The following is an 18,961-nucleotide window of genomic DNA, read 5'->3' on the forward strand; positions in this document are numbered from 1 at the left end:
AATCTGTAGCCTCGAAATTTTCCGGTAAGAGAACGACAGATGTAATAGTAATGCAAGGAATCGGAAATACCTGCGTTAAAAGTACGTCCCAGATTTTGTCCGTCGTACGTATTAGCGATTTTACATTGGAGATAGCTTTCCACGTCCTTGACGATAGTCATTTAAAGTACGATATTATGATTGGTCGCGAGATAGTAAGCCAAGGATTCGATGTAATTATTACGCCCAACGGCCTCGATATCCGCAAAACGAAGACAGTCAATGCTTGCCATAAAATCGTCGAAAATGGGATTGACTTTAATAAAGTAGACACCGAAGTATGTGGTAATGATAAGAGCCGATTGATTTCTATTCTCCAAAATTTTAAAGAGTCATTTATTACGGGCTTCCCGCGTACTCGCGTAAATACGGGCCAGTTAGAGATTCGATTAATTGATCCCAACATCACCGTACAAAGAAGTCCCTACAGACTCAGCGAGGAAGAACGAAGAACAGTGCGAGAGAGAATCAGCGAGTTAATCGAGGCAAAAATCATAAGGCCCAGTAGTTCGCCGTTCGCGAGCCCCATGATACTCGTGAAGAAAAAGGACGGCTCAGATAGACTGTGTGTAGATTTTCGAGCGCTAAACAAAAACACGGTCGCGGATCGGTATCCCCTACCCCTCATCGCGGATCAGATCGCGAGATTGCAAAAGGCGAGATACTTCATTAGCTTAGACATGGCCAGCGGGTTTCATCAGATTCCTATTCATCCTAATTCGACGGAGTATACGGCGTTCGTTACACCCGACGGACAGTACGAGTACCTAACCATGCCGTTCGGATTGAAAAATGCACCTTCCGTTTTTCGGAGGGCCATTCTCAACGCCTTAGGCGACCTTGCGTATTCATACGTTGTTGTCTACTTGGATGACGTTCTAATTATTGCCGACTCGATAGATCAAGCCCTAGAAAGATTGAACACCGTATTGGATACCCTCGTAAAAGCCGGATTCTCTTTCAACTTTTCAAAATGTTCTTTCCTAACGACCTCGGTACTTTATTTGGGGTATGTAATCCGTGACGGAGAAGTTCGCCCCAACCCGGGTAAAATACGCGCCTTGAGCTCTTTACCTGCGCCAACGACCGTCACACAGCTCAGACAATTCATAGGTCTAGCCACTTACTTCCGAAAATTCGTCCCTAAATTCTCACAGATAATGAAACCCTTGTACGCGCTTACTTCCGGTAACAAAAGCATAGCTTGGACGGATAAACATGAAAAGATAAGGCAAAAGGTAATTTCCGTCCTGACCGAAGCACCGGTGTTAATGATATTCGACCCCAACTACCCGATAGAACTACATACCGACGCTAGTTCTGAAGGATATGGGGCCATTTTGATGCATAAGGTCGAAGGTCAAAATAGAGTAGTGGAATATTACAGTAAAAAGACTAGCCCCGCGGAATCCAGATACCATTCCTATGAACTGGAGACGTTGGCGGTTGTAAACGCCGTCAAACATTTCCGTCATTACCTACACGGACGAGAATTCCTCGTTGTCACTGATTGCAATTCCCTAAAGGCATCCAGTAATAAGGTACATTTAAGTGACAGGGTTTACAGATGGTGGGCCTACCTGCAAACTTTCACCTTCGACATTATGTATCGGGAAGGCAAACGAATGGCTCACGCCGACTTCTTTTCGCGGAACCCCGTAGACTCGGATCACCGTAAGATCGACAAAATCGCCGAAAAGGAAATCAATCTGGCCGAAATCTCCGACGATTGGCTCTTAGCGGAACAACGTCGCGACCCCCAAATCACCGAAATTGTTGATAAGTTGCGGAATGACGAGCTTGCGGAAGACATCGCGAACACCTACGAACTACGATCCGGCACCCTGTACCGTAAAATACAAAGAAGGGGCAGAACTCTCTGCTTGCCCATTGTCCCAAGAGGCTTTAGGTGGTCCGTGATCAGCCATGTGCACCAGTCAATCATGCACTTAGGATGGGATAAAACGCTCGAGAAACTATACGAGTATTACTGGTTCGAAGGAATGGCGAAATACGTTCGCAAATTCGTTGAGAACTGTCATGCTTGTCGAGTTTCTAAGGCCAGTTCCGGCAAAATACAAGCCGAACTACACCCCATACCTAAGACCAGCATACCTTGGCACACGGTTCACATGGATATCACGGGCAAACTAAGCGGTAAAAACGACGCGAAGGAATATGTCATTGTGCTGGTCGACGCCTTTACCAAGTTCGTATACTTGCACCACACCCGTAAGATAGACTCCCTTAATACCATTAAAGCACTCAAGTCCGCTATATTCTTATTCGGCAGCCCCTGTCGGATAATAGCGGACCAGGGAAGATGTTTTACGGGCAAAGAATTTCAAGACTTTTGTAGAGATAAACATATTAAACTCCACTTAATAGCAACCGGTGCTAGCAGGGCCAATGGACAGGTAGAGCGTATCATGGGTACGCTAAAAAATACGTTCACAACAATAGAAACGACCGGACGGTCCTGGCAAGACGCGATCGGGGAAACACAACTGGCTTTAAATTGTACCCCCAACCGCGTGACTAAGTCGAGCCCATTGGAACTGTTAATCGGTAAAACAGCGAGACCCTACGGCTTGTCCGTACCCGACAATATCGAAGAAAGAGAAGTAGATATCTCCCACGTACGGCGACAGGCGATAAAAAATATAGAAGCAAGTGCCAAATACGATAAGGATAGGTTCGATAAAAATAAGGCTCAAGTAGTTAGGTTTAACCTTGGTGAGTTTGTGTTACGTAAAAACGAGGAAAGAAACCAAACGAAGCTAGATCCGAAATTCAGGGGTCCATTTAGGATAGCAGAGATTTTGGAAGGAGATAGGTACACCTTAGAAACCTTGGACGGCAAAAGATCATATAAGGACAGACATGACAGACTGAGGAAGATGCCAGACAGCAGCGTTCCCGCTGAGTTAGACGTCTATGATGATGACAACGACGGTGATAATAACGATACAAGTTCACGGACCTCAGAGGATCATTAATACCACGTTGCGGCTGTGCATCCAGTGTGGTGCTCTGCGCCTTTGTAATATGTCCAGTGGGACATTCTGCGCCTTCGTAATATGTCCAGTGGGACATTCTGCGCCTTCGTAATATGTCCAGTGGGACATTCTGCGCCTCCGTAATATGTCCAGTGGGACATTCTGCGCCTTTGTAATATGTCCAGTGGGACACTCTGCGCCTTCGTAATACGTCCAGTGGGACATTCTGCGCCTTTGTAATACGTCCAGTGGGACATTCTGCGCCTTTGTAATACGTCCAGTGGGACATTCTGCGCCTTTGTAATACGTCCAGTGGGACATTCTGCGCCTTTGTAATACGTCCAGTGGGACATTCTGCGCCTTTGTAATACGTCCAGTGGGACACTCTGCGCCTTTGTAATACGCCCAACGTAGTAACACGATCCAACAATCTGAGACCCACCCGTGTACGGAATCGAAAATGATCTGTCGTGTCGTTACGGTCTGACTGATAACTCACGGAATGCAACTAGCACTTTGAATATAAATTATAACGCCACTAATTCTAGTTCTCTTTCATTTCCTTGCTTGTCAAACCCCCGAACAGAATCTCGTTGCCGAAATGGACCTTTGACTTATTTGGAACATGTAATTGAATGGTAAATAATATCAGCTACGTCGAGTCTAATGTTAAAAAAATACAATATTTTAGCTACACACGAGGACGTGTGATAGTCAGGATGGCCGTGTCGGAGAGGAAAGAACACCGGAGCCTCTGGAATGCTGGATAATCCCGCAACATTGTAACCTAGAGCCTACTATAGCTGTAATTAAACAATTGTAGTTATTCAACCTAATTGTAATTGTCCGAGATTTGTGATAGTGAGCTTGGGCTCGAGGCGACAGTCGGTCGCCAACGTGCCCGCGGTCAAGGGATGAACGTTTTGCCTAACAAAGGTATGAAGTAATTCTATAGCTCTCCTTAAAAGAAATATCTCTGGCGACACGCGACAGTAAACATTCCAACGGTCTCTGTCCCGTGGCCACACGCAGTTCCTATTCTTCGAGAAAGATGATTGCCAGATGTCGATGTCTCTCCACAGTACGTGACCAGCTAGCCCGAGGGCCGTTATAAACACTAATATCTAGTTACCTAAAGTCCTTCGAACAGATAAACAGTCTTTGTCCCAACTACGGGAAGATAGGGGAGATCTATTTCTTTCAACGAACGGCGTCTCCCACTAGCAACTTTCCCTCGAGGGCGGCTAGCATCTTCTCTAACCACCGATATGGAAATTGACCAATTAGCAGCAACGCCAATTTCCCTTACTCCCGGAACGAAGACTATCCTCGACGAATCCGATGATCTCGTGCCCTTAGACACACCCTTATAAACCATATAGTTTTCCTCTGTGGCATCATCGGGACGGAAAAGGGATTCTTTCACGCGATCTCGTCAACTGAAGGAAGTAACGTTCTTACGAATTATTGTGCGGACTTAGACTTCGCGAACACGTTCAACCATCATCCCTCTGACCGCGGTTTCGTTATCGAACCCGAGACCATTGTTACCAGTATCGCGGGTGCCTAATCACCACAGTCGATTGTTAAACTTGTATCATCCGTGCCTGTGCTAATAAACTGTGTCTTTATTATATCGCAACGATGGCTAATTTCAATGAAGACTCACCAAACACCCACAATCCTGACCCCAACGCCACTCCGACATATATATATATATATATATATATATATATATATATATATGTATGTATATATCTGTATGTAGGAATTATTTGAGAGTTCGGTTCCATTTCGTTGTATAGAATTTATTTAAATTTGAATATGGAATTATTCAAGTTGTTATATATATATATATATATATATATATATGTCGGGGTGTGATTGGAATTTTGGGCGCGTGACAATTCTTCACGTGAGTTATCCATTGTTTAACACAACTAAGATTATATTTTCACTTATACACAAGTCTGTTACAAAGATTAACAAATAATAAGTCTAGAGAATAATAAACTTAACAAATAATGAAGTTAGCGAAAAATATATTGAACGAATAATAAATTAAACGAATAATAAAGTTAGTGGATAATAAGTTGAACGGTTAGTAAGTCTAACAGATAATAAAGCTAATGAATAATACGTTTAACGGATAGTAAGTTCAATGAATAATATGGTTTACAAACAATAAGTTAATAATCGTTATAAACAATAATTTGAGTTCAAACGAATCCACGATCAACGGGATGACTCCTTACTAAGCGCAGACTGATCTTAAGCACAGAAACGCGACGTGTCACTCTCTAAAGCAGTCACAAGACGAATGCCAGTCTCGTGGAGATTTTTCTCCCTGTACGATTGCATTTTGTTTTCTATGCCCGTTTGGAAGCATCGAGAAGGTTCCAAACGCCGTTGCTAGGCACACTCGTTGGAAGCATCGAGAAAGTTCCAAACGCCGTTGCTAGGCAGTTTCTGCCTGGAGTTTTGATTACTAATACAATGTATGTCCCATTGCATCGGCACCTCCGAGGCAACATCACACGTGGCTAGGCCCGCTCTCGAGGTCGCATGCCGCCACAACCACATTTCTCGGAGAACACATACAACCACTCCAGACCTCCGTTAGATAAAACATCCATCCCGTGACCGTGGCTACGTTCGGCGACCAATTGTCGCCTCGAACCCAATCTTGATATCACAAATCTCGAACAATTACAGCTATGATAAAATCCAGGCTAGACTACTAGAAGATGTTCCCAAAATTTCCAAGGAACGGCTTCGGCTTTCCTTTCATCTCCGACACGGCCATTCTGACTGTCACACGTCCTCGTGTGTAGCTAAAATACAGAGTTTTTTTTTTTTTTTTTTAACATTAGACTCGTTGTAACTAATATTATCTACCATTCAGTTAAATGTTCCAAATAAGTCAAGGGTCCAGTTTGACAGCAAGATTCCGTTCGAAGGTTTAACAAACAAAGAAATGAAAGAGAACTCAAATTGGTAGTGTCATAGTTTGTATTTCGAAGTGCTAGTTGCATTCTGTGAGTCACCAGTCAAACCGCAACGACACGACAGATCATTTTCGATTCCGCACACGGGTGAATCTCAGATTGTTGGATCGTGTTACCACATTGGGCGTATTACGAAAGCGCAGAACATCTCACTGAACATATTACGAAAGCGCAGAACATCTCACTGGACATATTACGAACGCGCACAGCACCACACTGGGTGTATTACTAAGGCGCAGAGGGTCACAGTGGACGTATTACGAACGCGCAGAGCATCTCACTGGACGTATTACGAACGCGCACAGCACCACACTGGGTGTATTACTAAGGCGCAGAGGGTCACAGTGGACGTATTACGAACGCGCAAAGCACCACACTGGGTGTACGACCACGACGTGGTATTAATGATCCTCTGAGGTCCGTGTACTCGCATCGTTATTATCACCATCGCTGTCATCGCCGCAGACGTCCAACTCATCAGGAACGCAACTATTTGGCATTTTTCTTAGTTTGTCATGTCTGTCCTTGTATGTCCGTTTACCGTCTAAGGTCTTTAATGTATATCGGTCCCCATCCAAAATTTCTGCTATCACGAATGGACCCCTGAATTTCGGGTCCAACTTCGTTTGGTTCCTTTCCTCATTCTTTCGTAACACAAAGTCACCAAGGTTAAACCTAACTACCTTGGCTTTCGTTTTGTCGAACCTGTCTTTATCATAGCTAGCGCAAGTCTCCATGTTCTGTATCGCCTGTTGTCTTACACTGGAGATGTCTACTTCCTTTTCCTTGACACTATCAGACAACGTTAAACCGTAGGGCCTTGCTGCCTTGCCAATTAATAACTCCAGAGGACTTGATTTAGTTACACGATTGGTGGTGCAATTCAAGGCTAACTGTATCTCGCCAATCGCGTCTTGCCACGTTCGCCCGGTCGTTTCTACCGTCGAAAACATATTTTTAAGGTGCTCATAGTACGCTCTACTTGTCCATTGGCCCTACTAGTACCGGTTGCTATTAAGTGGAGTTTAATGTGCCTATCTTGACAGAAACTTTGGAAATCTTTACCCGTAAAGCATCTTCCCTGGTCCGCTATTACCCGGCAGGGATTACCGAATAAAAATATAGCGGACTTAAGCGCTTTAATGGTATTTAGGGAGTCTATCTTACGGGTATGATGCAAATATACGAACTTGGTGAAGGCGTCGACCAGCACAACGACATATTCCTTCGAGTCGCTTTTACCACTTAGTTTTCCCGTGATGTCCATGTGAACCGTGTGCCAAGGTATGCTGGTCTTAGGTATGGGATGTAGTTCGGCTTTTATAAGGGTATCTAATACGATGTTCAATCGTTCTAGGGCTTGATCTACCGAGTCAGCGATAATTAAGACGTCATCCAAGTAAACTACGACATATGAATAAGCAAGGTCGCCTAAGGCTTTGAAAATGGCTCTCTGGAAAACGGCTGGTGCATTTTTCAACCCAAACGGCATCGTTACATATTCGTACTGACCGTCGGGGGTGACGAACGCTGTATATTCAGTGGAGTTAGGGTGAATAGGGATCTGATGGAATCCACTGGCCATGTCCAAGCTAATGAAGTATCTCGCACTCTGCAATCTCACGATTTGATCAGCAATAAGGGGTAAGGGATACCGATCCGCGACCGTGTTTTTATTTAGCGCCCGGAAATCTACGCGCAATCTGTCCGATCCGTCCTTCTTCTTCACGAGTAACATGGGGCTCGCGAACGGCGAATTACTAGGTTTTACAATTTTTGCCCTAATCAGTTCACTTATCCGCTCGCGCACTATTCTCCGCTTTTCCCCGCTAAGTCTGTAAGGACTTCTCTGTACGGTGACATTAGGGTCAATCAGCCGAATTTCTAACTGGCCCGTACTCACACGCGTCCGCGGGAAACCCGTAATAAATGACTCTTTGAATTTTTCGAGAACAGAGATCAATCGATCTTTGTCGTTACCAACTACATCAGTGTTGATCTCGTTAATGTTGACCGCATCTTCCGCGACTATGCTACAGGCGTTAACCATTTTTGTCTTGCAAATATCGACGCTATTTCGTGTAATATTCACGTCAAAACCTTGGCTCAAAATTTCACGACCAATCATGATATCGTATTTTAAGTAGCTATCGGCAAGGACATGAAAAGTCATCTCCAGTGTAAAACCGTTAATACATACAGTGGACAAGATCTGAAATGTACTGTTAACACAAGTATTTCCTATACCTCGCATTACTACTACATCAGTCGTTTGTTTTGCCAGAAAATTTCGAAGATATAGATTTTTTAATCAACGAGCATTCGGCTCCGGAATCGAAACAAAATGGGTACGACTCACCCAGATGACTTAAACTACCAGCTGGAGACTCCACCATGCAGGAGTCGACTCGTCGTTCGTTCTTGGAGCCGGGTTTTCTGTGCTGCAGTAGCGGACAATCAGGTGCGATATGGCCCTCCGCCTTACACTTGAAGCAAACCACCTGGGGCGATGTTGCCGGTCGTCTTCCTTCCGGGCGTTGTGTATTTCCTCGCTGCTCTTTCTGTATCCTACTGCGGCACTCCGCTATTCTGTGTCCGTGTTTACCACAGTAGAGGCACTTCACGTGGTGGGCCGACGGCTTGTGTCTTTTGGTTTCAGGGCCCGTGGAGGTGTCGCTCGTCGAAAATACGGGCCTCTTCGCGAAAGCAGTAGCTCTCATTTCGTCTAAAAATTGGTCCTTGGTCTTGATATCTTTCATAGCTGCTATCTCTTCGATGCGCTGATCCCGTGAGCTCAGGTGACAAAGAACGGTAGCGTTGATTACTTCAGCCGTAGTGGCATTTTGCCACTTCGTCTCCAGCAGGGAACGGAGACGGATGGCGTACGCAGCCATGTTTTCGTCCTCTTGTGGTGGTTCCCTGAGCGTCTTCATTAGCGTCGAGGTTGCCGTATCTTTGCTACCAAAACGTGTAACGAAAAGTTTCCTAAACGTTGGCCAGGTAAGCCCTTCGCCGGTCACTATCTGCGTGAGCCAATGCGCTGCACGACCCTCTAGAGCACTATTTAAAACAGAAACTAGTGCACTGTCTTGCAGAGGATTACCCTTCATAAGCAGGTCCACAGTCGAGCACCATGCGGCTGGATCGGCGCCCGCGATCGCGGGGTTAAAACGTGGTAGCACGATGTTCTTAGGTTCCACACTTGACTTCGGCGCCAGCGTCTGACTTAACTCGCGCACGATGGCCGCACGTTCTTGCATTGGCATAATCGGCACTGATCCCACTTCTGATGTCGGGGTGTGATTGGAATTTTGGGCGCGTGACAATTCTTCACGTGAGTTATCCATTGTTTAACACAACTAAGATTATATTTTCACTTATACACAAGTCTGTTACAAAGATTAACAAATAATAAGTCTAGAGAATAATAAACTTAACAAATAATGAAGTTAGCGAAAAATATATTGAACGAATAATAAATTAAACGAATAATAAAGTTAGTGGATAATAAGTTGAACGGTTAGTAAGTCTAACAGATAATAAAGCTAATGAATAATACGTTTAACGGATAGTAAGTTCAATGAATAATATGGTTTACAAACAATAAGTTAATAATCGTTATAAACAATAATTTGAGTTCAAACGAATCCACGATCAACGGGATGACTCCTTACTAAGCGCAGACTGATCTTAAGCACAGAAACGCGACGTGTCACTCTCTAAAGCAGTCACAAGACGAATGCCAGTCTCGTGGAGATTTTTCTCCCTGTACGATTGCATTTTGTTTTCTATGCCCGTTTGGAAGCATCGAGAAGGTTCCAAACGCCGTTGCTAGGCACACTCGTTGGAAGCATCGAGAAAGTTCCAAACGCCGTTGCTAGGCAGTTTCTGCCTGGAGTTTTGATTACTAATACAATGTATGTCCCATTGCATCGGCACCTCCGAGGCAACATCACACGTGGCTAGGCCCGCTCTCGAGGTCGCATGCCGCCACAACCACATTTCTCGGAGAACACATACAACCACTCCAGACCTCCGTTAGATAAAACATCCATCCCGTGACCGTGGCTACGTTCGGCGACCAATTGTCGCCTCGAACCCAATCTTGATATCACAAATCTCGAACAATTACAGCTATGATAAAATCCAGGCTAGACTACTAGAAGATGTTCCCAAAATTTCCAAGGAACGGCTTCGGCTTTCCTTTCATCTCCGACATATATATATATATATATATATATATATATATATATATATATATATATATATATATATATATATATATATATATATAGCGTTTTAGGGACGGTAAAACAAGAGTGTTCGCGTTAATGGATTGGTTAAGATTTTGAATTTTCTTCGTTTGATGCAAATTTTATCTTTACGTTTCCTTCTCCTCCTTTCTTAATTTCGCTAATGGATCTATCATTGAACTGGACCTTAGTTCATTTGTTAGGGTGATTTTTTACCGTTTCGATTTTCTTGCCTTCCGAATTGAGTGTTCACGAGAAAATGATTTCAATGATCCTCTCTGTGTGGGGTTCGTGTGATTTCGCAAACCTTGCCCAAAGATGGGCAGTATTTTGCCAACAGTGGGAGGAGGAATGCGAAGATCAATAGATGGTTCGATAGTCGAAACACCGTTATCCACAACCCAACACAGCGAATGATCCTTTGGTTAAGATTTAGAAGGGAATTATTCTATTTTATAATCGTATACAACGATGGCAAGAATGAAAATATCGGTCTATTAGATCTAATTTGATAGTCTTCTCTGCGTAAGACTCGTGTGATTTCGCAAGCCTTGCCCAAAGACGGGCAATGTTTTGCCAACAGTGGGAGGAGGAATGCGAAGATCAATGAGTGTTTCAGTAATTGAAGACACCGTTTACGCAAGCCTACGCAGCGAATGACCCTTTGTTTATTTCCAAAATTGAAACGAAATTGAATGTGTTAATTGATGATAAGTAAATTGGATTCGGTTCCCGGATGTGGCGAAATTATTAGAGAAGAAGAAAATTTTATAAAATTAAGTTTCTTACCTTGTGGAGTAAGTTCCGTCAGGGGCCATCACCTCGTAATGGTCGTCGGTGAATTTATTATTTGGTTTAATTATTCGACTCGGGTATAATTATTATTAAAACTTTTAGTTTATTTATTTATTTTTGATTAGAAATACACACTGAATAAGCGTGCGGCTTATTTATTCGGATTAATGTCGCGGGTATAAATATATTTATTTATAAAGATGATTTAAATCTCGCCAACGAAATGAACACTTAGAAAGATTTCTAATTTAATTGTGACTTAAACTGAGCAATTAATAAGAGACCGTCGAGGTGCAATGCGCGATAGACGACAATATATTGACAACAAAATAACAAGCCGAAACGTAACGTACAATTAGCGACAAAATAATGGACGATGTTCTGTGTTGCTGCGTTTATTTATAATAACATCCCCCACAGGGTGGCGGTCAACTGGTGGTTCGCTTCCGTGGGAATCGGGATGCTGCAGTTTGGGGTTCCCGAACTCGTACGTGAGAGAATGCAAATTCTGTAATCGTTGATGTCTCCTTTGCTTCGTTATCTTGTCTTTTAACTTCCAGATTCCCATCGCGGGTACGTGAGAAAATGCAAAAATCTGTATTTCGACTTAGTTCCCATCGGTTCTATTTTCTGCTGAGGTAGCGTCTAGGAGGCTTGGAGCTTTCCATGCTGGTCTAGTCTTTTCTCGAGAATTTTTATGTTAATGCTGTGGGAATAATTTTGTTCTTCGGCGCGTGGAAGGGCCGGTGACTAGAGTCTCATTATTATGTCGACACTTGCTCCGGCAACACGCGCGATCCGCCACTCTCCTGCAATAAGGATTTCTTCTGATTTATCTTCCGTGAGTTTGGTTTTGAAGAATATTTCCATGTTATGGTTGCTTCCGGGATTTAATTTGATTTTCGATTTTTGCTGTCTTCCTGAACGTAGATTTCGGTGATTTGGACTTTGACGCTTGGACGATGGTTGCGGAGGCAATTTTATCAGAGGTTCTTATGCAGGCTTCTCAAGTGCGTATTTTGTCTTGTTTTAGTCCGCTTAATTTATCCAGTTTCGTTCCATTAAGCTCTATTGTATCATTCTAGCGGAAGAGGAAGAGGGATAGCAAAGACTCCATGAGTGATTCGGGAGGACCCAGCAAACGTATGAGGTATTGTGACCAAGTACAAGAACCAGAGTTGTTGGAGGAGTTATGTGACATCGATGCTGATTCCTTGGAATCGAGTTCTGACAATTCAGCTGTTGTTGACGAAAGCTTCTTTGATGCGGAAACCGTCATACTCGAGTGGGATTTTCCTCTATTCGAAGTTGTTGGTACTGACCGTTGCGCGAAGGTGCGTTTCCCTGATGAAATCCCTGAAGAAGTTCTGGAGGCACATCTTCGCCATCATGCTTCTGGAGAAAGGGGAATTTCCCCTGCCGTACGTTATTGGTGTATGCGTAAGTTTAGCGAGCTTTATCCTGGAGCTCCTTGTTCTGATTTCGATTTAGTATAGTTGCTCTGTATTTGTAGATTCGCTGTTTAAGAATTTTGGTTTTCTTTTATTTTGATTGTATGTTAAATATATATATATATGTATATATATATATATATATATATATATATATATATATATATATATATATATATATATATATATATATATGTCGGAGATGAAAGGACATCGGAGTCCTCCCTTTGGAACCCCGGGAAAATCCCTTAACACCGTAATCTAGATTCTATCATAGGCGTAATTAAACAATTGTCGTCTTTCGATCCGATTGTATTTGTTCAACATTTGTGATAATGAGCTTGGGCTCGAGGCGATAGCCAGTCGCCGAACGTAGCCGCGGTCACGGGATGAACGCTTTGCCTAACAAAGGTATGAAGTAATTCTATAGCTCTCCTTAAAAGAAATATCTCTGGCGACACGCGACAGTAAACATTCCAACGGTCTCTGTCCCGTGGCCACACGCAGTCCCTATTCTTCGAGTAACATGATTGCCAGATGTCGATGTGTCTCCACAGTACGTGATCAGCTAGCCCGAGGGCCGTTATAAACACTAAGATCTAGTTACCTAAAGTCCTTCAAACAGATAAACAGTCTTTGTCCCAACTACGGGAAGATAGGGGAGATCTATTTCTTTCAACGAACGGCGTCTCCCACTAGCAACTTTCCTTCGAGGGCGGCTGGCATCTTCTCTAACCACCGATATGGAGATTGACCAATTAGCAGCAACGTTAATTTCCCTTACTTTCTGAACGAGGACTATCCTCGACGAATCCGATGATCTCGTGTCCTTAGACACACCCCATCATAGTTTTCCTCTGCAGCATCGTCGCGACGAAAAGTCATTCTCTCGCGAGATCGTATTAGCGACTCACTTAGCGTCTGTACGCTCGGTGGGTATTCACCGTTTTAACAAAGAGTCCGACTTAGATTTTGGGGGCACGTTCATCCATCACCCCGTCGACCGCGGATTCGTTATTGAACCTAGGATCATTATCATTAGTTTCTCGAGTGTCTAATTGCCACGGTTGCTTGTCCAATTCCATAATAATCGTATCTGCACTAGTCAATGTCTTCTCTATTGCTTATCGACAATGCGTAAACCAAACGACGATTCGTTTCACGCCCCTAATCCTAACTCCAATGTGTACCCGACAAATTAATAGTTTAAATGTTATAAATTAATGGCTAAATGTATAAAATAACAGTTCAAAAGTTAGAAATTAATGGCTTAAATGTTATAAATTAATAGCTTAAATGTTATAAATTAATAGCTTAAATGTATAAAATAACACTTTAAATGTTGTAAATTAATGGCTTAGATGTTGTTAATTAATTGTTTAAATGTTATAAAATAATAGCTTAAATGTATAAAATAACAGTTTAAATGTTGTAAATTAGTGGCTTAGATGTTGTCAATTAATTGCTTAAATGTTAGAAATTAATGGCTTAAATGTTAGAAATTAATAGTTTAAATGTTATAAATTAATTGCTTAAATGTTATAAATTAATGGCTTAAATGTATAAAATAACAGTTTAAATGTTGTAAATTAATGGCTTAAATGTTATAAATTAACAGCTTAAATGTTATAAATTAATAGCTTGAATGTTATAAATTAATAGCATAAATGTTATAAATTAATAGTTTAGACGTTATAAATTAATTCCTTAAATGTTATAAATTAATGGCTTGAATGTTATAAATTAATAGCTTAAGTGTTGTAAATTAATGATTTAGACGTTATAAATTACTAGTTACAACGTTGTTGTTTGATATTTTTTCTTACTTACCTGATATTTATGTTCTTCTTCGATGTTCATTCTCCGGAATTTCAGGCACAAAAAAGCTCGCGAGCGACTTCCGTGTTCCTTATATAACTTAACAAGGCGTCGGTTTGTGAATCAAACTGTAACGATTTTTTGACATAGCAGGAGACGGTTTTTCCATTGTAACAAAATCAAATTGAACGATTTCTTAATTTTTATCGTAAATTGGCATCTTTTACGATTTAATACGATATCCATTTTTATCAATTTAATAGTTTCTACAAACTAAGACTAAATTCACACCTCCATGATACTAGTTTTCGACTATCGATTAGTTTGCACAAAAAGGGAAAAGAGCCTAAGGGCAGTCGATGACGTTACTGTGAAATAAGTTAAGCTATTAAATAATCAGGCAGATAAAATTCATATTAAGCGTTATATTATATTATCGATATTCGTTCATTTACTCGTGCTAATTAAAAAATAAAATGTTCTTTTTACTTGAGTAACACCTACATCACTGATTGCGATATTTAAGATTCTTATTTAATGCTTATTTAGAAGTCAGGTACCTTTTTAAATCTTCTCAAGTTAAACGATTAAATTTACTCGTTATAGTTGTAACATAAAATGGCTTTATTTCTTCAATACCGCCTGCATCGCTGTACGTGATACAGTTATTAATTATGTAGCAAATAATATGATCTAATTGGCTGTAATCGCGGTTACGTATTTCTTCGTTAAATCTATCGATGTATTGGGCTATTAGCCGGAGACTTACTGATTCCTCGAGGAATGATTTGATTCTTATAATTTAATGTTTCAAATGTTGCCAATTAATGTTTCAATTGTTATAAATTAATAGTTTAATCGTTGTTAATTATTTGCTTAAATGTTATAAATTAATAGCTTAAGTGTTATAAATTAATAGTTTGAGTGATAGGAATTAATGGTATAAATGTAAAAATTAATAGCTTAAATGTTATGAATTTGTGACTTAGATGTTGTAAATTCATGACGTAAATGTTGTAAATTAATGGCTTACATGTTATAAATTAATAGTGCAGTCCAGTGTAGATCATCCAAAATGATCTTAGAGGCTTTTGGTGATCCAAACTGGACTGTTGCGTAGTTCTTGGCTTGGTATCGTTTTCCAAAGATTAATCGACTGATTAATTTTTGGAAAACGATGCCAATTACCAGGTCTCACCACGAGGAGGTGACTACGCACGAGACCCGCCCATGGGTTATTTAACACTACACATCGATCTCGACATTCAACCTATTGGCAGAACGTCCAGTTTTGACACTACTTGACCATGGGCCTGCGTAAAGAAATAGTTGTTTCGTAGTCTAACTGCGAAACACATATCTCGAACGCAGCGCTAACATGAATCTTTACAAACGTAGAACAAGGCATACGTAACGCAACATCTATCTCCCACACAACGATTACATCGATCAGTACAAATGTACAATAATTTGCATCCCTACTGGCAACATTCGGTATCAGAGACACATTTATCTAACTTGGAACGAAAAGAAGAAAATGAAGCTACTGACACTGTCCCGAAACGGACGAGATCGCGATCTCTCGAAAGAACTAACAAACCTACGCGACGTACCCCCGTACACGAGATAACCCCGAGGTTCAACGGAAAGCCCAAGAATTGACCGTAACTCGATTCCTGTTTCGCCGTTCGAAACTTACACGAGTTGCGGTCGATGGCGCCGACCGATGATGCCAGTGATCCACTAGTAATTCAGCCGTGGATCCAGCACATAGGCCAGCAACTTGACACACTCCAACCGAACAAGTGGAACCCGGGGAGGGTCCGCTGAACAGGATTACGAAGGCAAGAGGCCCCAACTGAACAGCGGGGTCCACACACAGGGAGGGACCGCTGAACAGGATTACCAGCGCACGAGGCCCCAACTGAACAGTGGGTTCCACTCACGGGGAGGGACCGCTGAACAGGATTACGAAGGCAATACCTCAACTGAACAGTGGGGTCCACTCCCGCGGGGCCGAACAGGATTACGGAGGACGTGAAATTGCTGGTCCCCGACCGAGCACCGAAGTACCAATCAGACAGGACTGCAGATCCACGACTGAATCCCCAACAGATTAGCAAGCATCACCGGCACGACGACAACTCCCGTGATCCGATACAAACGTTGAGCAGTCACCAAGACAGATGTGTCCTTGGACGACTTACGAATCCGAAGAGTTGTCTAGAGCACATTGACCCGCACGCACCCGAGATACACGCGAGCGAGTACGCCACGCGACAGTTTGAAAGAACTGAGTGATCGCGAACCGATATATCGTGGGAACAATTTTTCCAGTATGGTAAGCGAAGGGATCAAGAGAGATGAGATCTTTATTTGTCGTTCCAAGATAGATAAGTATCTTTGTACAGAATGAGCTTACAATGTACATAACATAGGTATCTATCTTATGATTAACTAAAGCTAATACGCTCGCATCCCACGGTGTCCTGCGATGTCCCACGATGTCCCACGGTGTTTCACGATGTCCCACGTTGCCCCCGCGGAGGGGTATTAGTCCAGTCTAGATCACCAAAACTATTTTGGGTGATCAAGACCAGACTATATTCAAGTAGTTTTCAGCTTGATATCGTTTTCCAATAATAATACTAATATTCGAAATAGTACTTGGTGTATTATTATTTTGAAAACGATACCAATTACCGGGACCCACCACGAGGAGGTAACTACGCTCGCGTCCCATTTACATATGAGTTTTTACGCATTGGAAGCAGAGATGTAAAATTATTTTATAATAAAGCGACATTGTAGCGGCGGCATTGTTTTGTCCGGAGATTATTTGTTTTTACATTACTTGTAATCTAACGGTTTTTGTACTCCGAGGCAAAACAACAACACGATTTGAAATGTCCTCTGACTCATGTGCAGCTACAGATAAGATGTTGTTGCCTTCGGTTAAACTACACTTGCTTCCTTGATTCCATGAATATGGTGTTGTTTCCTTGGTTTTTAGCAGACATGGAAAATTACATCTTAAAATTACACTCTGCGTTACCACTGCTTTTATACAAAATAGTGAAATGAGAAATTAAGTACTGTATTTAAAATTAAAAAATAATCCTATATAGAACTAAAATAGCACTCCAGGGACCTGAAAGATTTCGTTAATAAAATAAAACAATATATATCATTAATTTACTCACTACAAATTGGTGGTACTCATTTAAATCAATGAATGTAGAGTTGCTTCCGATTAATGGTACAACTGTATAAATTAAGAGCACAATTACTTTGAATTAATGGGAGAATATGGTTATAAATTATTGGTATAGTTGTTAAGAATTAATGGAGGAATTGTTTTAGATTAATGGCTTAAATATTATAAATTAATGGCTTAGATGATATAAATTAATAGTTTAAATACTGTAAATTAGTGGCTTAGATGTTGTAAATTAATAGCTTAAATGTTATAATTTAATGGCTTAGATGATATAAATTAATAGTTTAAATGCTATAAATTAATGGCTAAATGTATAAAATAACAGTTCAAAAGTTAGAAATTAATGGCTTAAATGTTATAAATTAATAGTTTAAATGTTATAAATTAATAGCTTAAGTGTTGTAAATTAATGGTTTAGACGTTATAAATTACTAGTTACAATGTTGTTGTTTGATATTTTTTCTTACTTACCTGATATTTATGTTCTTCTTCGATGTTCACTCTCCGGAATTTCAGGCACAAAAGAGCTCGCGCGCGACTTCCGTGTTCCTTATATAACTTAACAAGGCGTCGGTTTGTTAATCAAACGGTAACGATTTTTTGACAAAGCAGGAGACGGTTTTTCCATTGTCACAAAATCAAATTGAACGATTTCTTAATTTTTATCGTAAATTGGCATCTTTTGCGATTTAATACGATATCCATTTTTATCATTTTAATAGTTTCTACAAACTAAGACTTAATTCACACCTCCATGATACTAGTTTTCGACTATGGATTAGTTTGGACAAAAAGGGAAAAGAGCCTAAGGGCAGTCGATGACGTTACTGTGAAATAAGTTAAGCTATTAAATAATCAGACAGATAAAATTCATATTAAGCGTTATATTATATTATCGATATTCGTTCATTTACTCGTGCTAATTAAAAAATAAAATGTTCTTTTTTCTTGAGTAACACCTACATCACTGTTTGCGATATTTAAGATTCTTATTTAATGCTTATTTGGAAGTCAGGTACCTTTTTAATTCTTCTCAAGTTAAACGATTAAATTTACACGTTATAGTTGTAACATAAAATGGCTTTATTTCTTCAATACCGTCTGCAGTTCTGTACGTGATACAGTTATTAATTATGTAGCAAATAATATGATCTAATTGGCTGTAATCGCGGTTACGTATTTCTTCGTTAAATCTATCGCTGTATTGGGCTATTAGCGGGAGACTTACTGATTCCTCGAGGAATGGTTTGATTCTTATAAATTAATGTTTCAAATGTTGCCAATTAATGTTTCAATTGTTATAAATTAATAGTTTAATCGTTGTTAATTATTTGCTTAAATGTTATAAATTAATAGCTTAAGTGTTATAAATTAATAG

The sequence above is a fragment of the Bombus flavifrons genome, unplaced genomic scaffold (genome assembly GCF_040668555.2).
Source record: "Bombus flavifrons isolate JBK064 unplaced genomic scaffold, iyBomFlav1_principal scaffold0062, whole genome shotgun sequence".
NCBI classification, from domain to species: domain Eukaryota; kingdom Metazoa; phylum Arthropoda; class Insecta; order Hymenoptera; family Apidae; genus Bombus; species Bombus flavifrons.